Source organism: Amblyomma americanum, chromosome 8 (genome assembly GCF_052857255.1).
Source record: "Amblyomma americanum isolate KBUSLIRL-KWMA chromosome 8, ASM5285725v1, whole genome shotgun sequence".
Classification (NCBI taxonomy): Eukaryota; Metazoa; Arthropoda; class Arachnida; order Ixodida; family Ixodidae; genus Amblyomma; species Amblyomma americanum.
In genome coordinates this window covers 63,930,723-63,958,111 of record NC_135504.1, presented here as the reverse complement: position 1 = coordinate 63,958,111, position 27,389 = coordinate 63,930,723, and the positions used below count along the sequence as shown (strand labels likewise).

At 44.5% G+C, this 27,389-nt stretch overlaps 1 non-coding gene and 1 pseudogene across 1 annotated transcript; both read right to left on the bottom strand.

Moving 5' to 3' along the window:
- Positions 1-8,281: 8,281 nt before the first annotated feature.
- Positions 8,282-19,211, bottom strand: LOC144102442 (uncharacterized; annotated as a pseudogene).
- Positions 17,512-17,707, bottom strand: LOC144102892 (U2 spliceosomal RNA). Its single transcript, XR_013308259.1, has one exon. It is a non-coding gene; the product is annotated as a U2 spliceosomal RNA (small nuclear RNA).
- Positions 19,212-27,389: the final 8,178 nt, after the last annotated feature.

Here is a 27,389-nt window from a genome sequence, read left to right as displayed (position 1 = left end):
CCTGAGTGCGGTGTTTTTTCTTATGGCAGCGAGTTCTGCCGTGACTTCTTCCACCCTGACGGGGGCACCAAGGGCTTCGTTGGGTCGACCAGCATATTCGAGATGGGGTACGTGTGGGATTAGACATGAGTGCCTGTGCACCTGCCCTGCAACTGCTTTAGTGCTTTAGTGTGTCCTAATTGCAATCGTTCTGCCACTGAAACGTAGAGCAAACCCCTTTCCGGCCCCTTGTCGTCTGGTCTTGCGCCTACCAAACCTCCACGGCTTGGCTGCGCCAGCGCGATCACTTATGCTCGGTTTTACCGTATGGCGTACAACATCGAAGGCGCTTATAACATTTCGTATTCTATCGTTTATGCTGTAATTCCCTTTCTGCGAATAGTAACATTGCATTCTCTAACGCTGTGCACAGTAAGTCGCGTAACTAAAGTAGAGCAATTTGTAAACGCTGTCGGCTTTTACAACCGCTTCCAACCCCTCCCTAATCCATTCCTTCACAGTACAATCCAGGCGGATACAAACGTGAAAAAAGCGTCCAACAGGCATTTCGAAACGTTTGGCGGCGTGTTACGACTGAGAGTTCTACCCGATAGCAACGAAGGTTCGAAAAGGTGTCTAATGGCACACCAACTTGTGCTGTCACAGAATTAGAGCTCTTCCAGCGAGCTGGGGATTTCTGTCGCGCAGTTCAGTAACATGTAATTTCGCGTTAAGACACTCGTACGATCGTTTTTTGTGCAGATTCCGCAAGTATTCGGTTAGCATGTTTTCACCCTGCGTGCAGACGAGGGGTGAAAACGTGTTGTGAGGTCATTTTGCTGACTGCGGGCGAGCCAGACGCTTCCAGCGTTCCGATTGGCGCACCCAGCAGTCAGTGCCTGCCTTCTAATCGCGTGCAACGGCACTGTCCGTATTAATTGCGGCGTACTCGAGACATCCGCTGCGTCAACGTTTTTTTTTTTTTTTGCTGCGGGATTTTCGTCGAAGGTAAAATCGTGTTCGGCTGTGATGACATAGACCTCGATGCGGCCGACCCTGCAACGAACCAATTGGCGCCAAAGCTTTGCAACATGGCAGGCTAGCCCGGTTATCGATCTGAAGCGATGTGGTGGGGAGCGATACGTATTTGGACCATTTATATCCAAGAAACTGAAATGCGCGTCCCATCGCAATAACGTACTCCTCGTTCAATCGCTATTTGTTCTCACAAAGGTCTACGATTTCTGCTCCAAAATAACAGAAGGTGCCTCCTCTAAAGGTATCCTGCACCCACGATTCCAGAACGGCTACGCGATTCTTACTGCGAATTCTCGATCAAGCCAGACTGCAGTACAAGGTGCTAACAACCGTCCATAATTACAACAGCAGTAATCATTTTTTCCAGATAGTTAAGATTACGTACTGAAAATTTGTGCTCAGTAATTCGAAATAGCACACTTCAGTGTTTCTTTATTGCTGACACATGAAAAAATAATTGCACTTGCAGCCTTTCTAAAGCATTTGCACAGCAGTAGCACACTGTAATATGCAAACGGCCTCCTTCCTGGCTCCCTGCTGACTTTTATTGCAAAAGACATGCTTATCTATTCAGTGTATAAGGTGTGTGCCTGAGTTTTGCATGCGCTAAAAATTCATATTTTAGCACACTGCTGTCAAACACAAATGGAAATGCACATGAGAAATTATGTTTCCAACTATTTAGAACAGGTAAAATCAATTGTAATTGATACAGTTCTGCATTTCACAGAAGAGTGACAATACAACAATAGTGATTTATTTTTGTCGTGTTTTTCAGGCCATCATGAAAGCCTGAACAGAAATAGCACTGTGGGGCTGCAAAGGGGCTTAGACCGCATATCTCAGCAAAGTGCATAGCTGTGTTGTGCGAAGTGACACTGGGAAATCAGGTTGTCCTTCGCCTTCTTTGCTGAGCTCATATTCCAGTTGCATAAGCCAGAATGCAGCATTCAAATAAGTATGGGAAAATTGCTGGAGACCATTTCATTGTTGCCATGTACCAAATAAGCTGGAATATACTCTGTACAGCTCTAATTGATTCACAGATGTTGCTGTGAATGCAAAACAAGGTAGGTGCCTTTGTACTGCATAAAGGCCTATACATACCATTCTAATCAATATGAGCATAATGAGATGTGGGAGCCAGTAAACTGGATTAGAGATAGAAGAAATGTAAGAACCAATTTGGAGGGTTTACATGGAAACAGCTCCTGGCTTAGGCTGGGAAATAATACTTCGTATAGTCAGAGAAACAGGATACAATAACCATATTGTCTGGGTATCTCGAGCAAACACTAACATCTCAAGCAGATTTTTAAAATTGGATTTCAAATATGAGAGCGATGAAGTCGCACAATAAAACGAAATTTCAAATAGGCCGTTTAAGTATGTAACAGGCATATATGCATATGTTCTCTGATACAACTTTAAAGCAACGTTTAACTGCTATTTTCACTCAGTAGAATGCCGAATGACTGAATGAAAAGGTGACCAGTTCCAAAGTTAACAAGCAAAAGTGAGCATTGCTAAATGTTAACTGATGTTCGTACTACTTAACATAAGTTGAATTTTAGAGTGTGCTATTAGTTGTTGACTATCAACATCTTCAGCGGAACATACGATTTCACTGCCAGTCTGGTTTTCAAGGAAAGAAATTAACTGAGGCATTGACAGGCATCAGAAACTTGGAAAAGGCCAACTTGAAGTTAGGCCGAAGAAGGCGGAAGAACGCCGAAGAAAAGCAGAAAAACAGTCATGGCTTTTGTCTTTACTGGCACCTCTTTGCTGAAACTTGAAGTTGACGGCTTTTGTGTTTAAGTTGAGCCAACAACCACGTTAACAATATCCTGAATGTATAAAAGTCACATGCAAAAGCATGTTGTAGCATTCTCACTGAGCCACGTTAAGAAGACGGTGCGTTGCTTAGCTAAAGAGACGATAAGAGGGAAGCACCAAGGAAAGTCTTACGCAGATAGGCACAATAATGCATGCTTAGCTTTGCAGTGCACGAGTTTAGCTAGCTAGACTTAGCTTTTGCACAGTGTGCAAGTTAGCTTCAATGCAACTGCAGCGTCCGACAAAACATGAAATAGATTGTGAGGGTAGTTCTTATGCATTGATCGTGCGACTGAGCACTTCATTGACCAATTTATTTGAACATTTATTATACCTAAACGGTCCTAAATGACAATTCTGGAGCAGTGAGCTTTGACATAGTGTGCCAAGTTGAAACTTGATGAGTTTACAATTTTCTAATAAGGAAGTAATTAATCATTAACGCCCAACACAGCCATGCGGGTACAAAAGAAAGATTTGTAGCTTTTCTTTGTAGCTTTATGGCCGCACTCGTGTGGATGCTAATGAGTAATTACTGCCTTATTACAAATCATCTTTATCTAGAGGGATTCCGCTAAAACACTGGACCAACACCGTTCCCATTTAGAGCTCACCCTACCATGTGCTAGCCATCCGTGTTAGCTCAGTTGGTAGAGCGAGTACCCCGGTGAGGCGGTGGTGAGACCGTACTACATAGTTAGCCATATTAATGGCTGCGTGTTTGAACCTGTATACAGTGAGTATACCTCTCTCGGTAAGGCCTTATGAGTATGGAAAGTATAGTTATGCTGATATAAGAGAAATATTTGTGCATTCTTATTAACATCAACAAGAACGCCATTCTAGAGAATGCAAAAGGTTCTTTTGAGAACTAAAGAACAGAAACGCTAGTATTGATTGCAAGATGGCACATCCCATATAGCCGTCACTAAGGCATGTGACTAAACACTAAAGGGAAGGTCATATTGTGGATAATAAAAAGTTGTTGACCCAAGGGAAATGCCTTGACGGACATCCTAGATTGCAGAAAAAAAGCAGGATGAGTAAGAATTTGCAAGGGAAATCTGCCGACAGGTAGCTGTTTGAGCTTGGATTCAGTTTAGAGCTACTGGATGCCAGTTAAAGCACGAGAAAATCAGCCTTACATAAATAAGGGAATCACATGCTTTCTCAAAGTGACAAAGAAAAGCATCAAGGTGTATGTTGCAGTCAAGGTGCATGTCGTGAAGAAGAGCACGTTGGCTATAGCAGGAATGTTTTCTAAAAGCGTGCCTATTTGGATGAACACGACAGAGCGCCGTTATCCGTAAAGGCAGCGGCGCCCTCTGGACTGCTATGTGCCATAAACTACGATTATTTTGGCCTTTATATTTATGTGCCCAAATAAAAATAAGGACGGGGAGTGTAGTGGCTGCGCGCAGAATAATAGTGACGCGCGCACTTCTGGGACATGTCCCTTTGATTAGAGGCCGAGTTCAGTCGGAGCACTTCGTCTTAGCTTATCCTTGACGGCGGCTTAGCTCTGCTGGCACTCGCAGGTAAGTGATTAGATGGAATAAAAAAATCCCTTCATCTCACTTCGCTGCACCTTCTTGGTTCTTGCTTGAAGGGAAGAGCACCGCACTGGGCAGCACACCGAGAGCAGCGTCTTTAAAGCGTGTACTCTCAGAAAGAAACTAAATGATGCCGTTGTGTCCCTGCCAGCAGTAGCAAGCCTTCAAAAATGTCATACTTTTGCGCTACATGTTTGTCGGGGACGTGGCGTTCAAATTACGACCATTTTGCATGCGTTCCTACCTCAGGAAGAGCTTGCAGCCAATCCAGAGGGTATCCAGAGGACGGCTTGTTGGAGAATGCTGCTTGGACCCATGACTCATTAGAGAATGCAAGCTTTGCGGTTCTTGCTTGCTCTGCTCTGCACAACTTCATGTCTTCAACGCAAGACAGAGCCTACCGCCCACCAGGATACGTGGAAAGCAAAGACGACTGTGGGAATGTCATCTCAGGACAGTGCAGAACTGAAGCTTTGTCATGTAGCATACTTGTCCTGCAAACCGTACTTTCGAGGAACTACCAAGAAGGTGCTGCTAAGACCAGAAATCTTTTCGCCCCGTACTTCCTCAGTGAAGGCGCCGTTACCTGGCAGTGGGCTCACACTGGACTTGAAATACCTTAGTATGCATAGTGCATTGAAAGTGCTCAATGTCAGGTCGTTGGGAGGCTAGCAGTGGTGGACGAGCAGTGCTCTGTAAAAATCTATTCGCACAATTATTTATTTGACTGTGCAGCTTCAACCAAGGCTGTTCTGCTAAATCAGGGGATATGTTGTACCACACTTTGCACCATGTGGCTGTTGATTAGCTGGGTACTGTAACTTGTATAATTTATTTTACGCATCAGCAGCCCTTGGCAGTTCAACTGCTCGCCTATTGGAACATTGTTGGATCTGCCTATGCAAAGGGATAGTTGATGGCTTAGAGCACGTAAAAAACAGGGCAGTGAATACATTGTATTCATTTTTGCGAGATATCTGTGACGCGCTTGCGAAGCAGTAGCATATGAGGCACCTTGCAGTTGGACATCCACAATTTGGAGTTACCTACGAGACGCACGCCGATGCGCCAACTTAGTAATGCTGCAAGATGCGTCAAGCCTCAGTAATGCTTAGTGGAATGCTTGAATGCAAAGTATCAACGCGAGGTACGCAAATAACAATAGCCTCGAAGAACCTTGCACATATTTAAGATGCTACCTATTCTTCACTTATTTTTACTCAGCTGCTTTGTCGTCCTTTATTTTTTTCAAAGGCTTAGAGCATCTAATAACCATTAATAGCACGATTAACACATCTTCGGGTTAGTACTTCTCAACAAGATGGAAACTTGGGCTAGTTGGGTGCTGTTCATGATGAAAATGCAGGCGTAAACAAAACGCAGACACAGAAAGAAGACAACAGCACAAGCACCTTTTTCACAACTGTTTTTTTTTTCTGAAGGGAACAAACTCTTAAATACAAAACGACACCTAAGGCGGCGAAACAAACATAGGTAACATATCAAAGTTGAAAAAAGAAGAGAAAGAAGACGAAAACCAAAACCTGCGCAGATAGCCGATTTCCCTCTTAGATAGCGACAGCGAAGGCTTGCTCACTCAGTTTCCACACTAGGCTATGTGGAATGCTTCCATCACTTCTCTGGTTCGTTGTTGCGGATGACGATACAGGACCTGTGTGGCCACAAAGAGAGGACGGCAATTGTTGCATTCTCGATGTTGACTCACCCCTGAAAAAGAATCATTTTTGGGCTCTCTAAGGCGCATGTTCGCACACCACCTGGTTTTCCCTATGGACACTAATTCGCATAGTAACGAAATTTTATACAACACACGTGTTTCACATCGCACAAATTTCACTCTATGCTTCATTTTGCTGGAAAGGGGAACTACTATTAACACTTTCTGCCTTCCTTTGCACAAGAGGACAAAGTCTTCATATTCACAGTGGGGCAGATAGGGCTGCTCCGACATCATATTTTTTTGCAACGTGTCTTAACCCATGAGATAAGGAGTGAACATAAGAAATTAATGCGCGCTTCTTCAAGTTCGATTCAGTGGGGGATGAACCGCCTTTGACCGACTTCATTAACTTCATACAGGACTGGGAAATGACATTGCTGGATAGCCTGCTTTTATCAATCTGGAAACTTGGCCATTGCAGCTGTCACATAGAACATAAAGGCAAGATTTTGGTAGGCTCAATTTGAGACAAGAAACAGCTATTTCGTTCTTCACTAGTTTATAATGTTCGGAGCTATAGTTGAGCAGTGTCTTTTTTTTTTACCTAGGGTCAGCAAAGACACATAGAACTGAAGTGCAGCTTGAGATGCATAAACTGTAACCCGTTGTCTTCCGGAACCTCCAGGGTAAATTGAAGAGCAGACCTACACTCCTTGAAGGTTTTCGAAATGTTCACCATGTTGTTGTTGAAATCCGCATTATCAGCTGCGATAAAAAAATCACGTACACTACGAAACACGCCTCTGTGTAAACCTTACAATCTCTGGCAGAGAAGACGATCCACTACGCTCCAAAAAATACTACTCAGAATGGGTGGCACAAGTGGCCCGATGCAGATTCTCGACTTCAGCAAATCTATCTTATCTCCCCACCCTACAACTGTGGAACACAGGTACACCGTCAAGAGTTCCAAAAATCCTTCTAAGAGAACACCTGAATCATTGACAAACATAATTTCATTATTATCCTTCATGATGCAGGATTTTACAGAAGACAACAGCTGGTTATGTTGCAAGGAGTTATACATGTCTTCTATGTCAACAATCAAGGTGAACGCTGCGCCGGGGTTATGGTTTCTCAGAAAGGTAACAATTGAGTTAAGGTTAGGAACAGCAAAACTATCTGTGTAGGCGAATTTAGAGAGGTGGTCCTGTAAATACATCGACACGTGATTCTGCCAAGAGCGTCGTTCCGACACGATGGCTTGCACGGCGTTGTTTCACAGACGCTGTTATGTTCAGTTTCGGAACGCATGACAGTGGCCTTTGCCCTTTAGGTACTGATTACAATGCCTTTTATGTGCAGCTGTCAGCACCAGCTACCTTCTGAAATGACTGCATTATGTTACATACATTTTAATTACCTATGTTACATCAACTTTATTGAACCACAATGCCTGTCGGAAGTAAATGTGAGTTTATATTATTCTTGTCCGCACCAGTGACCTTTCGGCCAATTATAGCCACGTTTTGAGAAAAGCACAGGTGCCGAAGTAGTCTTACCACAATAACATCGTTCTCTTCGCGATAAGCTTCGACGAATATATCAAGGTGAGTCAGGCAGTATTAATAGCAGTCAAGCCTCATAAAGGTATGTCGAAACTAGTAAAGCGCTGCGCCGTCTGTGTATGACTGGTAAAACCAAATCAGCGGAACTCATGAAACTGCTCTTTGGTACGGCTGTCACAGTTACTCCTTGATTTTTTAGGAGTGCATCAAGCGTGCCAGTCGTTGACTGCCTTAATATTGTTACGGTCGCAGACGTGGACCACATGCCCCGCTAGTGCGTGGAACGCGAAGAGAACGAACTGAGGTAAAGAGAACGAAGTGCGTTGGTGGTGCTGGGTTTTTCGGCTTTCCCTTGAAACATACTCACTGTTTGTGTTAGGCACATTTATGTCAGATTATTTTAAAGCATTTTCTTCTATTTTTAAAATACAAATTAATGTTACTGTTTTTTAAGACCAGTTTTCGCCAGTGTTGCTTTTATTTGCCGTTCCAAATGGCGCAACCAGCCGTAAGCACCCGGAAAGTGCCTATTGGAAGCACCCACTTTTTGAAGCGTAGTTTTGCAGCTCGTATGATCTCTTATAAAAGCTCCAATTCAATACTGTGACCGCAAGACTTATGTTTATTCAACAGTCATCGTAGACCTGGTATTTTGGCGAAGTACCGCAGAGAAGGTCGTACACGAACTTGCAGCACGATACATCTTGATCTAGACTCTTCTTTTTCTGCCAAAGGCTGCATCCGCTACCTGCGAAAAACGGAGAGAAACCTGCTGTCTTTTTGTACAAAAAGGACAATTTCACTAGCAATTTTGTTAGAAGGCGAGGTTTGTCTAAAGCCTCTCTGATACCTACAGAGATAAACTAAATAGTCCCGCGACTGGATTTCGAACCCATGGCGACGCGAATAGCTCACCTTCACTGGCCACTGCATGAGAGCACTATGCTAAGGCGTTTGGGGTGCTAAACTCTTATCACGAATAGCGGGAAGCCGACCTCATTAACCAATATACGCGGCTCTTGCAGAGGGCTCCTGGGTGCCGCCTGCTAGACCGCTTACACATCCAACGCATATGCGTTCCAGAGGGGCCGGATGGCATCCCCTCAGTGAAGGCAAGGGGGGTTTCAGACCCCTCATCAATATTGGAGGGTGGTCTCAGGCCCCCCGAGGCCCTCTTACTTTAAGCCATGGGGATAGTGACCGAGATGAGCACTGCTTGCGGTTACGTTGACCATGTTTTGTCAGAAACGGGGCACTGGAGCAATGGGGCGCCGGTGTTCACTGGGTTGGTGGTGCTGGTCGAAAACATTTATGGGCAGATACACTTAATGAAAGTTTTGCATCAGCTGAGCAAGAGGGGGCCAGCCCTTACAAATACTAGAGGGAGGTCCCTAGTTTGGGACCCCAGTGGCGTCGGGCCGCCGCCCGGCCCTTCGGCCCACGGGCCCTTCGGGCCTGCAGGTAAGAGCAGCCGAGCACGGTCGCCTCCCAGCCCTCCCGGGTTGTACTGGGGAATGGCAGTGTTGGAGGGACAGGCATACACTATGTGGTAGATGTCCGAAGAGTTCTCCGGGGGAGTACGGACAGCTGCGCGGGAAAAAAGGGTTGAAGTGTTTGAGAGCTGCCGGGCACTACAAAGTATTAGTATACAGGCGGAGCAGAAGCCACTCCTCCACCTTTGAAAGATATTTACACGGGTGGCGATAAAGGCCGTGGCCAGGTTTATGAAGTAAAGGAATGTCTTTGAAGGAGTAAGCTGGTGCGAATTCGAGTTCCTTATCGCCGGGATCGGAGGGGAATGCCCGGCGAGAGAGCACGCGAGCGGCGACGTCAGCTGCCTCATTTCCCTCAGGGCCCATGCGAGCAGGAGCCCCAAACGATATTCCGGTGAGCGGGTTCCCCGGTGTAGACGGTGTTTTGGAGAAGGCGGTAGGCTAGGTACCGTACCCAGCCCTGCTCGACGTTCCGACAGGCCCCTCGCGACTCGGAGATAATTGTTTTGGAAGTGGGATGAGATGCAGCCGACACAATGGCGACCTCTCACGCGTGTGTTATATCACGGGCACGGAAAGTAAGGCCGTTCACTGTTTTGGATTGGTGTACGACTGCGGTATTGTACCATCCCCCATGGTGGGGGCCGGAGTCATCCACGTAGAATACGCAGGGTTTCGATCCATAGTAGTGAGCCAGGGCTTCCACCCGCGCCTGACGTCGGCATTGACAACGTTTTAGACTTCGTTGATTTTGAGGAAAGGAAATGCGAAAAATTGGCGGTGGTTTAGCTCTCGTTAAACCTGAAGTGACGCGATAGGTACAGCTGGCCGAGTGGACCTTGGTGACGCGACCAACTACGTGACCAACCACGTGATCAGCCACGGCGTCGCGCCGCCGGCAGCTGCTCCGTGCAACGGAGCTGATTGTCTAAATAACCCTCTTTCTTTTTCTACCCTCAAGTTATTCGCTGAAACCTCCGCTGTATTTGCGAATATAGGTCTCGGTGGAAAGCTGGCGCGTAGTTATGAATGCACTAACACTTACATCTCCGTACGATTCCTGTCTAACCCCCTGAGAATCGTGATAATCTGATGGATTCGGTACAAGCCATCACCATGTGGTAACAGTACACACTTTGCTAAAACTCCAGGTGTTGCTATTTCCACGACGGTCGTCCGCCACAATTCATCATAGGAGACATCGTGGTTTTGAGAGCTTAGTATGCGGAAAAACGGGTGTTCGGAGGCACTAAAACCTGAAACACTTCAATGCCGCATGTGCTCTAAAAGCGAACTAAACGACTGCTTTACCATTGTCGATGTAGCTGTGCCGCAGAACTGTGCAACTGCTGCAGTCCGTGTAGACAGAGGTCAGGTTGAAACTGATTTCCGGAACTGAAAAAATAGAAACAAGGAAAGGTGTAGCAGTTAGAAGGTACTTGTACACACGAGCGATGCTAGGAGATGTTCGTTGCTATCAAAGATTACGATTTCTTGTTAGAGGTGAAGATTTTTTCCTCCTTTTCGAGTACCTTCATATTTTGTGTACCTTATTCGTTGTAGTTTAGATCCCTTGTGCAGCCTTTGCGACTTGCTTGCTGAATGTTGGAGTCGTTATAAGAGTGCCGCGCGCGAGTCGCTAAAAAGCTACTAAGTTTCAGCCTGCGAAGCGCAGAGTTTTTTTTTTCCTTCGTTGCACTAAACGTCCTAACAGGTATGATTATGCGAGTATAGCTTTGTAACTTTTGCAAACTACCTTATATGGCACCATTCATCATCCACTCAATGTTTGCTGTTTTCGAACACGTAGAAAAAATAATTGAATCAGGCCGTTTGGCCTTCAGTGCTTTTGTTTTTCAAAATAAAGGATATGTAATCTGATTGCTCAACGCGGCCAAAAGCTATGCATTTAAATTTCAATATGAACGTAACTAAACAAGAGTTTAGTGTCCGCAGTATTAGGTGTGAATTATAATGGCAAACTTAACATTTGCAGACAAGTCATATTGTAACATGACAATACATGTATATGTTGTACATGTACGTCGACAGCACAGCTCAATGCCTGTCGCTAACTTTCCTTGCTCGGCGCGCTTAACCGGCGATCTTAACTGTCGTTTCTCCGTATAATACCAGCTACGTTCTCGGCTTTGCATTGCACTTAAAGGCTGCAGAATATTCTTCACGAGGCTGTTCCCAAGACACGTCACGCAGTGCGACTGAGCAGCGAAATTTATTATCTCTACTTTTGGAACCACCTTTCCCGCCTCAGATACGTCCTAGGGTTTGGGTTTCTTTACATGACTATACTGTCACGGCTCAGCTTTCTATCTATTTGAATTACGCGTGTAACTCTTGAACACGGCTTATTATTTCTGACGTGTTCATTGGCATGTGTTTAAGGAAGTAAACATTTTCACCCGTCGCCTTGATGCATTTTAGACCGCATGTGCTAGTTCTAAAGATATGAGGGAGGGGGGTATTTTCAGCGATTCCTCTTCTCTCTCTCCATTTTTACGCTTCTCTAACCCAGGGCGGAAAGGGAAGAGTAAGAAAACCTCACCTAACTAAAAAACATGACCTCTGCTTTGATGAGGTATCGATGTCGATGAAAATTCGTTTCAGTCAAGCCTATATTTCTTTTCATTCTTGTTTGCAGTGTTGCGGCCTTTGCGAGGTATTTCCTTATGGTTTTAAATGGACGAGGCAGTTCGCAGTTAAGGCTTGTAAGTGCTCAAAGCTCCTATTTAGGGTCATCGTTTCGGTGATGCATGGTAATCGTAACATTAAAGCTTGGACAGGTTGTTCGTTTTCTTTTTCTCACATCACATTACTTCGTCAAGAAAATTAAGAAAGAAATTCGGAGCGGTTCTAACTATCCACAGCGGCCTCTCAGGATAAAATATTTTAATGGGTCAAAATAAGTTAGAGCCGCATCTGGTAGAATTTGGTTTTAAAAATTTTGCTTTGAGTCAAGCCTAGATTTATTATAACCCTTTGCACGAGTCCAAACAGAATGAAACGGACTAAAATTACTGGACCTGGGGCTTGCTAACCGGTGAACTCAGAAAAAGGACGCTTTTTCCCGGCCTAGCAACGTGTGAGCAAGAAATAGTTTTGGATCACAATTAAAAAAAGAAAGGTCTTACCGTCAACAGACTCTACGTGAACAACGTTTTTCACATTATATCCGGGTGAAGACGTCGTTGTTGCTTTAACAACCCTGTAGAGAAAAAGGTTGGTTCAGTAATCTGTAAGAGAAAAGAAGGCTGCGCAGCAGCATGCAGGAAAAGAGTGGCCTTGCTGTCTTGACAAAGCAACTAGATCCCTAGATCCTAACCTTCCTAGATATCCTCACTGCCCATGTACAAGAAAGTGTTCATCTATAGAGCTCCTACCTAGACACGATTTTCATACTAAACAGAGAAATGGGGAGTGGGGAGGTGCAGCTGCTTGGTTCAATTTATTATCTCAGTTAAATACAAAAAAAAGAGCAGGAAATATTAAGCAGCCGAGAATCTCGTTTGAAGCTCCAGCGTTTTCGAAAATGAACACCACGAAAATGGTGAGTGTTTGCATATGTCAACTTTATATGGTTTTCAGATAACCTGAGGAGAATTTTGTCTTTACATCAAATTTGTCCTGTAGAAATCGTAATGCTGGAAGAAAATAATCATGACTAGCAGCATTTTACCGCAGCCTTTAAATATTCACGTTCACTAAAGTAAAACTGAACGAGATTTAAAGGAAACAGCAAAGCGTTTTTCTGAAATAACGCCAGGGGCTGCTGATAGCGCGCCATAAAATTGACACACGATCACGATAGCCCGGTTTGGAAGAACAACGTTGTTTTTCTGTAAACCATTATTAATTTTAATTAGAACTTTCTGCGTAACTTTTATTCAAAGCCTATGTAATTAGTGGAAATTTTTCTTCAGCCTGCCAGTTGAAGCCATCGATGTACTTTGGTTGCTATAGCCAACAGATGTAGACTGCTGACGTGCTAAATAAACTGTACCATCCGTAACTCCTCTGAGTTTAATGCAACCATTTTGATGCTAAAGCTGCGATATTTTTGCCATCCTGCCAGAGACTCGGTAACGGCGAACTTGCACGTAGATAACAATTTAAGAACAAAACTAAATTTTTTTTATTTACTGCTTGCCCAACGTTTCATAGATATTTAAAGATTTCGCAGTGTCATGTCTCCGCTGAGTAGAAAAAAAGTATCCGCTGAGAACAGCTTTCATCCCATTTTTCTGGAGTAAGCCAGAGGAGCAACAAATTTCAAATATTTCAGGAAGCCCGAATTCATGACATTCACAAAGGTATTGAAAGAAGCGCAGGTAACTACTTTCCAGTAGAAAAAAGTGGCTGCGACATTTACGAAATTCATAAACGCGTCGGGTGGTTCTGATTCGGTGATTACGAAAGCGCGGCCATAGAGATCAGGGTGATCGCCATCTGAAAAGCAGTGCGCAGGACCCACTGCCTAAGGCTAGCAGAGTGACGGATTCTTTAGGCGTTGATAAGCGTTGCCTGGGTCCTAGAGCAACAGGAAGAAATCACGAAGCTCTTCTTGTGTCGTCAGAAGAGTACCGATCCCGACTGATAATACGCGTACTGCTGATAGAAAAGTGCATGCTCTCACTAACAAACGGTTTGTATCTAATGTAAATGATTATCTGCCGTGTAAAATTAATTAATCTCTGTTTCATAAGCTACATCGTCACCCTTAATTTCGAAAACGTGGTACAAAAATTGGCCGTTGCACCACTGCCGCATAACATCGTCATAAAGTCAACAAAAAAAGGTGCAGAAGTTCAGGAGGGAGGAACATAACTAGATTTTGAAACCTTGCATAAAGTAGCTGCATTTTTTGATTATTTCTCCAACCAATATGTCAACCTATTCTCTCTCGTGGACTTGAGTCGGATTTCACCGGGATCTGAAATAATTTTTTATGATGGAATAACACCTTGCAATGCTGGTAAGTAGTTCTCAAGTGTTACAGTAGCTGCCTCGCTGTAGTAACCGCGTGAAAGAGGTTTCTATTCCGGTGGGCACTTCGTATACTAACCAAAGGTTTGTATTAAATTGCCGGCGCGCGTCTGTCACAGCGTAACGATGCTGTTAGCTGATGTAGGCTTCTCCACTAGAATTAAATGATGGCTATGAAAGTTTTCGCTCTCTGAGGCTATCTCTATACGTTTAACTGAAAAAGGCATGCCACAGAGAGTAACAGAGATGTGACTGCATGTAGCATTCAAAACCCAAAGCTTGTTCACAGGTGGCTTAACATCACTTAAGGGCTGCCGAATTATCATTTTATCACGAATTATTTTAATACCTTTTCTCTTTTATGTCCGTCCTTTTCTATGCTGCCTCCGGTGCCCGTATCTACCTATATCCTATCCATCTGCAAACTAAGCCTTTTGTTATCTACAGAAAATGGGCATTATAAATGTCTCTCAAACTGCTCTGTTGGCACTGGAACTTACCCCGTGTTGTTTCCACCATACTTAACTTCCAATGTAGCGGATGTTCCGTCATAACCTCCGTTCTGAGTAACCACAATGCACTTTGCATCCCTCCGTAATACGGGTCCTTCCTTGAAAATTCCTGTACATTATGAACCATGTGTCTTCCAGTGGGAAGCACTGAAATGAACACAGGAAAATAGATAAAAGCAAAAATATTTTAAGGTTATCGCTGTAATATGGTTAATTTAATTTTTTATTGCCTAACGCTTGAAACTCAAGTCTATTGTTCAGTCTTGTTAAATGTGATAATGGACCAACTGGTTGCACAAAATAGATGCATTTTCTCATTATTTCTCCACTAAAATTTGTCAATAATTTTTGATCATTTTAGACCTAGCGGAAAGCCATTTATAAAACACGGAAATAATGTCTCACATTTTGTCTGGCGTAGTGAATAAATGAATGCTCAAACTTTCTGTCCTTTCATATATCTAACGGCTGCACGTAATGGGAAACTGTAAGGTGATTCGTGCTTTTTGGAGGAAGTTGAGCTTGTCTGGCATTTCGAATACGGTGTCAGCAAAGATTAATGATACCTAAGAGTGGAAACAGCATTGTTTCAAAACTGCTTAGTTGCTATTCCCGGCGTGCAGATTGAAAATAAGTGTATAATAAGGAACTCCGCTCTTCTTCCCAGCATGCACTCCGCTAGCAATATTACTTGCTTTAGGGCTAGTTGGTTCATGTTAAAAAATTTGAACGGCACCAAGGAGACGTACTATAAACTCGGTCCCGGTAGTAGACGTCCTTTCTATCCACCCTCCATCTTTCCTGTGTCCGTCTCTTTCACGGTGCTCAAATTTATAGCAATATTCGCTCGTACAAGAGAGTCTTGATACGTAACAATTTATCCCACGGTTCTGAGTTTACGACTACTGATCTGGAGTTCCCGGGTTCGAACCCGACCGCGGCGGCTGCGTTTTTATGGAGGAAAAACACTAAGGCGCCCGTGTGCTGTGCGATGTCAGTGCACATTAAAGATCCCCAGGTGGTCGAAAGTATTCCGGAGCCCTCCACTACGGCACCCCTTTCTTCCTTTCTTCTTTCACTCCCTCTCTTATCCCTTCCCTTACGGCGTGGTTCAGGTGTCCAACGATATGAGACAGATACTGCGCCATTTCCTTTCCCCAAAAACCAATTATTATTATTATTATTATTCGCTAAATCCTGATTGAGACCATAGGTGTCTAACCGACCAGACTGGTACTTCGCCGGATTGGAACTTCCGCTTGACCATAGCTGTTATAGCCTCTCTTTTATTGGAGAATTTTGTCTATTCCTATCGGTGCCAGCCTAATCAGTTTGCGTCACGAACTTTTCTTCTTAGCAGATGTTTCATGTCCAATGCAGGCTTTTAGTGAAACAGCTCCTTATTATATATTTCCGTCAAATACTCTACACTGCTTCAAAGAGGTTGCGATGCACAGCGGGATGGCATTGCTATTGAGACTTCCCGAATTCTGCTGTCGCCGGAACCAGACATGCATACATTTTACGTATCAATGAAGGCTTACCAGATCTGTGTCATTTATATTGCAATCCGTTGGTCTTTAATTTGCTAAATATTTTTATTGAAGCATTATTCATTCATTCACAGTGGAAGGATAGCTTGCTCGAAATATGTACAAGCCAGTCTTTGACGCTCCTACTATCTAGAGTGGCAACCTGTTTCTAAACATTGTTGTAAGTCACAAGAGAGCCTTTCGCCGTGTTAGTTAGCCATGGCTGTAAAAAAAAGCTGGTCATTTTTTAGAGCTTCAAGAATACAAGCTACAAAGGTGTTACGCCTCACACAATGGAAAGGAAAATGCACGCAAGAAAAACAAATACTGCGGGGTTTTTTAAGCGCGCCAACGTGCTTGCGAGACGTTTATGCGTTAATGCAGTGTTACTATTAAATCCATAAAGGGATAAAGGGCGGTCGTCTATGAAGGTACTTGTGTTTCCATAATATGCAACCTGCACCGATGTAGCCCCTGAATTGCAACAATCTGACTTTTTGTTTTACAGCTCAGGAGGATGTAGTAAATCATCCCGTCTGGATTGCGCATTCCGGCAGGTTCAGACAGATGTCCTTGATACCGATGGTAATGATAAATAAAAAATTTGGACGCCTGGCGGCGGTTCGCATTAACACGTTTTCTGCGCCAGTGTGTGTCTTCGTGAGCATTGCGAATCACGTATCAGAATGGTCCCCTTGAAAGGAAATTGAAATCAGGGTGCTTTCTTTAGATTAAAACTATGGCAAATGAGAAAATAACTTGGTTCACAATCCTGTACTAGGGCGCTAACGTGTGGCTAATCAGGAAGCACTACAGCCCTCACAGTCAAGTCGTGGCCTTCGAACGCAAGATAAACCGAAAGCATAAGGCAGGCTTTGGGACTCTGCCAACTAAATCATTTTACTCCTATATCTTTGCTGTATACCCAGCGGCGCTGTCACCTTGTAATTGTGTGGTGAAAACTATCTGATGAATTTTCAGCTTTAAACACTACCATTCCCATTGCAGCGTTTATAGCCGCATCAAACTGAAAGTAAACATGTTTGCTTTCTGACGAATGTCCAAAAAAAGTTGGCAGTGGCTTAACTTGGATAACCATGGAAATCAGCGAAAAATAAGGACGCTTGAAGCGTCTGAGGCTCGTCCATGGCAGTCCGCCCACACGCTCCGCGGCTGCTGTTTTTGTCAGGAAGAATGAAAAGGAAAGTGAACGGGCCTGCCCACTGGCTCAAGCTGAGCCACAGTGGCTACCACGTGCTGGAATTACGAGAGTTGAAAGATAGGAAAGCAAAGATTGAAAGAAAAGAAGTGCGCTATAATGTCCCAGGCCGATCCAGGAGGCAGTGCAGTACCGGTCCAACCTTGGGCGGAGGTGAAGCAAGCTTCAGGCACTCCGCCATATTTCCAAAAATAAGATTATTATCTTGGGTCAAACTGGGACCCGTATTAGATATTAAATCAGATATCAGATATCAAAACCACAATACTTCATGCTACACGCTCGTGACAGCCGTTCTAATATATACACGCGACCACGTGGCTATGGCGGGATATCACGTGGCATTACGGCACCCTGATTGGGTGTCACCATGTGGCTTCACATCATGCCATCGAATGTTCTTAAGATCAAAGGTCAAGCCAAAGCTTACCCAATGTCAAAGGTCAAATCTCAACTAAAGGTCCTGGGTCAAGGTTAGGGATCAAGGGTTTGACACCATAACAGTACCACATATGGTCATACACGGCTAACGTGGTTGAGCTGAAGGCCTTTCAAGGTCATTCTCCGGCTTGCGCAACGACTGCTTTACCTACAGTAGTGAAGCTTTTCGCTTCGTGTCTCTGGTACCTGCTCCTCCGGGGAAGAGGTCACATTCACCGTTTCCTGCAAGACTACAGCTGGCCTCGCTCCTTACTGCAGCGGTGGTACGCTTAAAACTTGCGGCTCAATTAGTCTTTATGTAGTTTCGCGGTAGTAAGGGAAGCGTATCCCTCAGAGCCTCATATAATTTGCAAATGCAAATTAGACACATTGCTCAGGCTATGTAGACATCTATAAATTTTTAATAGAGTTAAGAAGATTAGACGGTTATGATAATTACTTTCACAACTCACACTTTTTGCGCAGGTAGAAGTGTTTCTCTTACTTTTTCATGGAGGCCGAAAGATGCAACCATTTCTCGAGGTCGCCGCATAATTGGTCATCTACATTTGCTCACAGAAATTGTATAGTGATGTTCAAGAAAAGGTTGGTTCCATCTTGCGACTTGGAAAGGAACTGCAGTACGTTTCGTCCTTTATTGACAACATTGATAACACAGGCAGCCGCTACTTTGCAATGCCCTATTTTGTATTTCCAATTCTGCTAACTTGATATTGCCGCTAATATCGTTCTGGGGTCGTCTGACTGAGCATAGGAAAGCTACTTGTGCAAGTACTGCAAACCAGAACACGCGACCGGTTGCTGTGCAAACCGATAGCGCGTCATTCTACATACTGTGGCATGCTTTTTTGCTGTTCTGAGACCCGTGCATTTAATTATATAAATTCCTCAACGGTTTCCAAAACCCTTCTCTCATCATTAGAACCTCGGCGCCCAAAGTCGCGCAACTTCCAGCGAGCAGGTGTCAAGAAAGCGCGATAGGGCTGTCTTAAAAATCGTCGAACAGAGACCAGTGCGCAACGCAGACCCACGTTTACGTGTTTCCCTGCCACCGCGCTTTATTGGCAGGGACTGCCATAAAGACGTTGCTCAAGAAAAAGGAAGTACGAAAGAAATGATAAAGGCTGCCTATAGCCAAAACGTCTCGCATGCCGCATGTGTTGCAGCCAACTCCTTTCCTTCTTAATGGTTCTTGTTTTAATATCAAAAAGCAGTAGTGAGCTCAGACTTACATTTTCCTCGTTCTGATAAACCCCAAGATCGGGATTATTTTCGGGAAAAGGCTGACTCCCTTCAACTGCGCAGAGGAGGACCGCCGAAACGACGGAAGCCGCGAATATCGAACGCCCCGGGGCCATCTTTCCTGATGTGCTGACTGCCTTCGTTGTGAGCGCTGCTGTGCCTTTAATATACCACCCAGCAAGGCCACTTGTGGCTTCGCAGCCTTACGCCCATCGCCGTCAATGCACTGACACGCGCTCGCACCGACCACAGCCCATTAAACTGTTGACGCACAGGGCTCTGTTTTGACGATGACGCGGAGAGCTACAAGCGGATTTCCCTCATTACTTTATTTTTCCTCTGCATCGCCCCAAACTCTAAACGCTGTTGTACTGAGCACATCTGAACCATCACGACAGCATTTTTCATTCGGGTGCGGTTGAGAGTTATGTGAATTTTTGTACTTTAACGGACGCAGAGTCAAAACGGAAATGTCTGTAATTATCTTTGCGCGAACATTTGGTGGCGGAAAGCTGCAAGTGGTGAAAGAGAGTAGCCTTCGTGTAACAGGCCTCAGTTTTCATCTTTCTGTTCATTTTTTTCTCCACTCGAAGTTGACATGTGTGTTTGCCGACACAGAGCGCCGGCCAAAAATTTAAGCGCTCAGATGAAGAAACCCATCATACACGTGCCCGAAACCGAACGCGAAGTTACCATCGGCTTAGAAATCAATGTTGCGAATCAAAAAGACCAATGTAAGTTGTCCATTAAATGAATGAACTGCTCGAGGACTGTGATAGAGAAAGTAGCTTGGCCTACGAATTTTTCTCTATGTATAAATCTCTTCAACGCTTCTCACGTGTCTTAAAACTAGCAGGCTGATGCGCATTCCCGTATTAATTTTTTTACGAAGGACATCATACCAGACACCGAAAAAGCGGTCACCAGTACAAAAAGTTAAACGCACCAACAAAAAAAAAGCTGGTTGGTGGTTTAGGATATTTAAGCGTAAAATACCGGACGAACACAGCTTTTTTTTTTAGTGGACAACATCGCCACGTATTTGCAAGCGTGATCGAGGTGTCCACTGACCCAGAGAGCCAGCTATGCGCATCATCATATTTTCAGCGTCAATGCCAAGTTACCCAATGTACGCCGGCGGCCTACGCCATAGTCCTGCGTCTCTACCGCAGCGTTGTTCACGCCAACAAGTGCAGCGCAAATCTCTCCGTCACAACCGTCACATTCCTTAAAGTGCGAATATTAGTTTGATAGTAGTATTAGTTGATGAAGAAGACGATGTGCAGTGCACAGCTCGAGAGTGCCTTGCAGTGTAACACGAGGCGTGATCGGCTGCGGTGATAGCCTAGTACTCTCGTGCAGGGACCATCTCTGCCTTTCCCTCCTCCTCTTTATCTATCTATCTATCTATCTATCTATCTATCTATCTATCTATCTATCTATCTATCTATCTATCTATCTATCTATCTATCTATCTATCTATCTATCTATCTATCTATCTATCTATCTATCTATCTATCTATCTATCTATCTATCTATCTATCTATCTATCTATCTATCTATCTATCTATCTATCTATCTATCTATCTATCTATCTATCTATCTATCTATCTATATATCTATCTATCTATCTATCTATCTATCTATCTATCTATCTATCTATCTATCTATCTATCTATCTATCTATCTATCTATCTATCTATCTATCTATCTATCTATCTATCTATCTATCTATCTATCTATCTATCTATCTATCTATCTATCTATCTATCTATCTATCTATCTATCTATCTATCTATCTATCTATCTATCTATCTATCTATCTATCTATCTATCTATCTATCTATCTATCTATCTATCTATCTATCTATCTATCTATCTATCTATCTATCTATCTATCTATCTATCTATCTATCTATCTATCTATCTATCTATCTATCTATCTATCTATCTATCTATCTATCTATCTATCTATCTATCTATCTATCTATCTATCTATCTATCTATCTATCTATCTATCTATCTATCTATCTATCTATCTATCTATCTATCTATCTATCTATCTATCTATCTATCTATCTATCTATCTATCTATCTATCTATCTATCTATCTATCTATCTATCTATCTATCTATCTATCTATCTATCTATCTATCTATCTATCTATCTATCTATCTATCTATCTATCTATCTATCTATCTATCTATCTATCTATCTATCTATCTATCTATCTATCTATCTATCTATCTATCTATCTATCTATCTATCTATCTATCTATCTATCTATCTATCTATCTATCTATCTATCTATCTATCTATCTATCTATCTATCTATCTATCTATCTATCTATCTATCTATCTATCTATCTATCTATCTATCTATCTATCTATCTATCTATCTATCTATCTACCTACCTACCTACCTACCTACCTACCTACCTACCTACCTATCTATCTATCTATCTATCTATCTATCTATCTATCTATCTATCTATCTATCTATCTATCTATCTATCTATCTATCTATCTATCTATCTATCTATCTATCCATCTATCTATCTATCGAAGCTAATCTGTTCGCACAGCCGAGGGTTCGAATCCCAGTTGCGGAAATATTTAATTTATTTATTAATCGTATGCCCATGGTCAACCTGAAGGTCAAGCTTCACACAAACCAGCGAGCCAGTTTGGCCTCGTTAAGTAGTGCTTTCGCACTAAAAACTCGCCAATGGTTTGCGTTTCCCCGCCCCTCAATGGGGACAGTTGTGGCTGTACCTCGCTGTCTTCCAGCCGCCATTAGTGTACGAATTGTGAGGTGAAAATGGAGTACCTACTATGCGGAGAACTTTAGGCCAATACACGCATGTCGAAAATATGGGTCGTGCATATCTGAGCAAAATTTCGTCTTGTCAGCATAAGACTGCACATTTCCGCTGCTACATACTGCCCTGCCATTATCTAAAGTGTTTGCACCAGAATTATTTTCATGCAGCTACTCCACGTGAATATTAAAGTCGTCGGCCTCTGTTAAAGCCGAATACCTGTTTTGCAACGCCATCCTGAATTCCTCTACTTTCCGTCCAACTGCTAAATGGGCTTCCGCATGTCTAGTTTCTTCCGTTCCCTCCTCAAGTCTAAGCTAATTCGAGACCTTACCATACTGTGGTCACTACAGCGCACCCTTCCGATGAACTTCTGAGGATGCGATAGCGTAATGAGTTAATTCCCCTATATGTAGAAGGTCACTCTCTACTTTGCTTTCATGGATCCTAAGGAATCCTCATACCCGTCCTAGCGCAGTGGTGCAGCGGGTAAGCGATGCGCCACTGCCCTGCGATGGCAGTTGCTCCCAGCGATGGGCCTTGTGTGGTGCAGGTTGCTCTTCTCGAGTGTCGAATCATTAATTTAAGTGTCACCTGCCACGGCGGACAGTTGGCTCACTATCCGGTGGACAGGTTGCGATGGCGCTGCTAGGTCACATGGCCGAGGTGGCCCACCTGCCTCCTAGGTTGCCTTCTGGGTACCACCTGCCATGACCTTCAAATCCTAGCAAGGTCAAACTAAGACTTATTCTGCCATAGTCATGATATACAAAGTATGGCATGGGGGTATATTTAATGACCATCCAGCATGACCACTGAGCAGTGGTCATGGGACCATTGACCTCGACCTTGAATTTTGATCTTTCGTTTCCTGATGTGTTGAAGTTGACGACACCTGATGACGTAAGTTTGTTGCGTCATAGTTGTCACCTGTAAAACCACGCAAGTCAAACAAAGTAAAACCAATAAAAAAACCAAGCATAACAGACCTTTCGCCCGTTTAGCTAGGTTTAAGCCATGCTTAAACTCTGCCTAATTTTTAGCTCACAACACCGACGCCGACACCGTAGTTTCTTGTGAACGGTGCTTTTAGTGCTGTCGAGTTAATATATACGGGATATGAGCCCAAGTTTTCACCTTATCTCACCCGCTCTTGGAGCTCCCCTTGGCATCCTTGCATAACTGCGCTCTCACGCTGGATATTGATCCTCAAAAAGGTACATGTATAACTGTTGCCACTTTATCAGCGTTTCCATCAACACAAAAGATACTAGGTCTTACATTGTTTGTCCAGGTAGCTTGGTTGCATTGGACTCATATGCCTCCTGTAAGGCCCGGCCAATAATTTCTCTTGATGAACATAAAAATCGTATACCTGTTCAGGTAGAAAAAAATTGAGAGAGACCACTTGTATCGCGTCGCCGCAGGCGTAGCCATCAGTTGGCTTGGACCAGAAGTAGCTGTACAGGCCCGTGTCCTCCAGGAAGGTATCGAGAATAATAATAATAATAATAATAATAATAATAATAATAATAATAATAATAATTGGTTTTTGAGGAAAGGAAATGACGCCGTATCTGTCTCATATATCGTTGGACACCTGAACCGCGCCGTAAGGGAAGGGATAAAGGAGGGAGTGAAAAAAGAAAGGAAGAAGGAGGTGCCGTAGTGGAGGGCTCCGGAATAATTTCGACCACCTGGGGATCTTTAACGTGCACTGACATCGCACAGCACACGGGCGCCTTGGCGTTTTTCCTCCATAAAAACGCAGCCGCCGCGGTCGGGTTCGAACCCGGGAACTCCGGATCAGTAGTCGAGCGCCCTAACCACTGAGCCACCGCGGCGGGTAAGCATCGGCTCAACATTTTATGATTTAAGACAAAGGACAGTTATTTGAAAGGGAACTCCAACCTAATTCTAAAAAGAAACAAAACTACTCGCGCTACTGCCGGTTGGACAGTATATACGCCACTGAGCGCAGGTTGTGTATTCTGTTCACCTACACCAGACAAATTTTTTTAGAAATGCGAACACAGTGAAAAACGGCTCAGATGCTTGCCATTTCGCCTCTGCTGGTTCTCGGAGGGCTGGATGCATGGAAACAACGATCAGACTTTTCACAACAAAAGAGCACCTGTAAAGTGAATATACTTTGTACCCTCATCTCCAAGTCCGGCCGCGCGACGACTGGAGCGTTCCAAAAACGATTGGATTCGAATGATTATTTCTGGCTGCGTCATTCGCAGCGGACTGCAACAGCATGGAAACTGCCTAATGCATTCTTCTCAGGTCATATATGGGAATGTGTCGGAAGAATAATCTCTGTAGACATTATCCTACCTCAAAATCTTGCTGAAGATGTGTGTGCCTGCCTCCAGAAGACACTAAACTATGCTGCCCTTTTCTACTCGCTTGGTTAGTTTCCGTTAGAGGATAAAACGAAGGCGGTGCATATGTCCAATCGCCTTCTGTGCAACTCGCACATCAATATTAGCTATGGTTTTGAGAACGTAAAGCGTACAATGGCAATAGGGCTCGTCTGGCTGGAGCCGAATCAGTGCAGCACTCGGCGACAGGCAGCGGATTCAAAGCGGCAGAAGCCTAACCAACTAAGAAAGAGCGTGTTGAACGTTGGTTGCGCTTTCGTTGAACAAATGAAAGGAACCTCGCCGAATTGCAGCTTCGGACGGTTAGAGCTCATTTGGTACGCCATCCGCCTATATAACGTGATGCTCGTGGCAAACTTCTACAAAGACGCGAACCTTCTTTCTGCTGATCTCTTCAGGGGTCACGTGGACATATCGGGAACATTGACCGCTGCAACACAGTCGTTATCGCGACATTTATCGATTCCGGCCGTCTTGGATTACTTGTACGAAATGTTCTCCGTGAAAGACACATACCCGTTGCCTGTTTCCTTCATTGAGATCATCATTTAGTCGCACTGCTTGCCATTGCAATGGCTTGCGTTTTAGCCGTGTTGACAGTAGCCGACATCAAGGACCAAGATCTCTGGTCACCGAGTGCCGTGGTCAAATATTTCATGTTCCTTCTTGCATCTTTCTTCGCCAACTCACTCCGATTCCTCGCTGGAGGCGATTATTGGGAGCACGTGCTATCTTGTATTCGGTTTGGATCATGGCCATCCTTCCCCTTTCCAGCAATTACCGAAGCGAGCTAGTATCCAGGCTTAGGCTCCAGACGTCCTCATAATGTGATTGACACTCTCTCAGAGCTTGAACCGCCGTACCGTCTCGCCGTGCATCATTAGAAACACTCTCCTTCACGATGCTGTTTGGAGCAAGGTTAGTAGCAGTGTCGTTTACCGGAAACTGCGATCAGTGTACAGGCGGAGCACGAAGCGAACACGTCTACTGGTGGCAGACGTGAGGCAGTGCCTTGCATGCGCTGAGCAGAAAGGCCACATTTGCTTCAAGCACCGCTTCTAATTGTGTTTTGTGAAAGCCATGACACGTGGTTTTCGACAGTCGAAAGATTAGTTGAGCGCTGCATGGATTACCACGGCTGTTCGCAAAGATTTCCCTTCCTTAGCGGCTACCGTGAAGTGGTGAGGAGGCTTTGCGAAGCATTGCGTTATCCTCCGAAAAGAGCTAAGAGGCTCCAGAAGTGTGAAAGCAGCGCTGGCGATGCCGAAAACACCGCAGTCCTCTTGAATGAAATTTCTGAGCTGAAGTTTTTTTGCGTAATCATGATTTACTGTTGTGAAATTACTGGAAGGTATCTATAACGACAGCACAGCCACAGTAGTCCTCCATAAAGTGCATAAAGATGCGTAAACTGCGAACTTGGCACCTTGGAACACATGCTATGGGAATGCCCTCGTGCTCCCCGGGAGGGATGAGGCATCAGGACGAAAGACCAATGGGAGGCCTAAATGCTGAGCTACGACCCAGCAACTCAGCTGCAACTCGTCCGACTGGCCGAAGCTGCCACCGAGAGTCAAGTCCTTTCGGCCGTCATAAAGCCGGGTCTGGCCGCCCTCTTTCTGTTGGTCCATGAAAGATTTCATATCCTATCCTATCTCGCCAAGATCGTCAAACACATTGTTCCTACGCGATGAAGCAAAGAAATCTTCTTCAGGCTAAGTCTGTCGTTTCTTTAGTTACAGAATACAAAAAATGTACCCGACCACCTCTTTTTTTCGCTGCAATTCACGAAATTGCGAGTGCGAGAGACTTGGAAGGACAATACATTAGCTCCAAAGAAACTCAGCCATTAAAAACCTTGCCGAAATTAGGTAAGTATATGCACCAAGAACTATCGGCGCCTCATCTGCGGTTGACAAGATTCTGATTTATATGAGCCCGGTATGCCACAAGAGCAAAACTAGTCGCAGGCCAGTTCTTGTGTTTGTCAATGTTCTCTTGTATTTTTACGGCGTTATCCCAGCTTACGGAATCAAAGCCTCACATCTTTCGCTGCCTGCAGGCAACGGCAGAGAACAAGGAGGAGGAAAAAACTTCATTCAAGAACAATAGGACATGCCCACACCATGTGGTACACGTCCGAGAACGCGCATCCATAATGCTGGCGCTCCCCGTTAAAAGCCGGATTAGAATATTGACACAGTGCATTCCGCATTTTCGCTTAGCGTTGACCTGAAGCACGTGCCCTCTCGAAGAAGAGGAAGCGGAGGTGTCAGCGATGTTGAGCTGTGGTGCAGACGTTCCTGTGTTCCTGTGTTCAGTGATCACCGCATTCACGCGTGACATCTTGGCGGAGGTGCTGGGTAGTGCACCCCATGCTTAGGACCCCTCCAAGAAGCCGGGACTCCAGCCCGCTTGACACCTTTAGAGTCGAAGTTACGCCCACCCATCAAAGTAGCCGGCGGCTGCAAGGACTGCGACCAGAGTTCGGGCCTCTGCAGTCTCGTTCGACCGCCAAGAAACTGACCTCAGCGCGACCATCAGTGCCCACAAACATCCCCGTCAGCATGCCGGATGCCATCCCTTTGCCGTCTGTCGTGCTGCAGCAGCCACGCGAACCACCCACCTTTCAAGGTTTCCCAGGTGAGGACTCGGAGGACTGGCTCGAGAAGTTCGAGCGCATAGCTCAATACAACAGGTGGGCTGACGACTGGAAGCTGCAGCACGTGTTTTTTTTCACTGGAGGGTGCAGCTCGTATTTGGTTTGAGAACCGAGAAGCCACAATAACATGGGGCTCCTTTAAGACTCAGTTTTTGCAGGCTTTTACCACCGTCCTCAGGAAAGAGCGTTCCGAGCTGCTCCTCCAGACACGCGTCCAACTACCACAACGAGACCGTCCTCGTTTACTCCGAGAACATGGCGAAGCTCTTCTGCCGGGATGATCGCAACATGTCCGAAGAGAAGAAGCTGCGTTTTCTTATGAGGGGCATCAAGGAGCAGATCTTCGCTGGGTTAGCTCGAAGCCCGCCCAAAACGGTCGCCGAATTTGTTTCCGAAGCCACTACGATGGAAAAGATGCTCGAC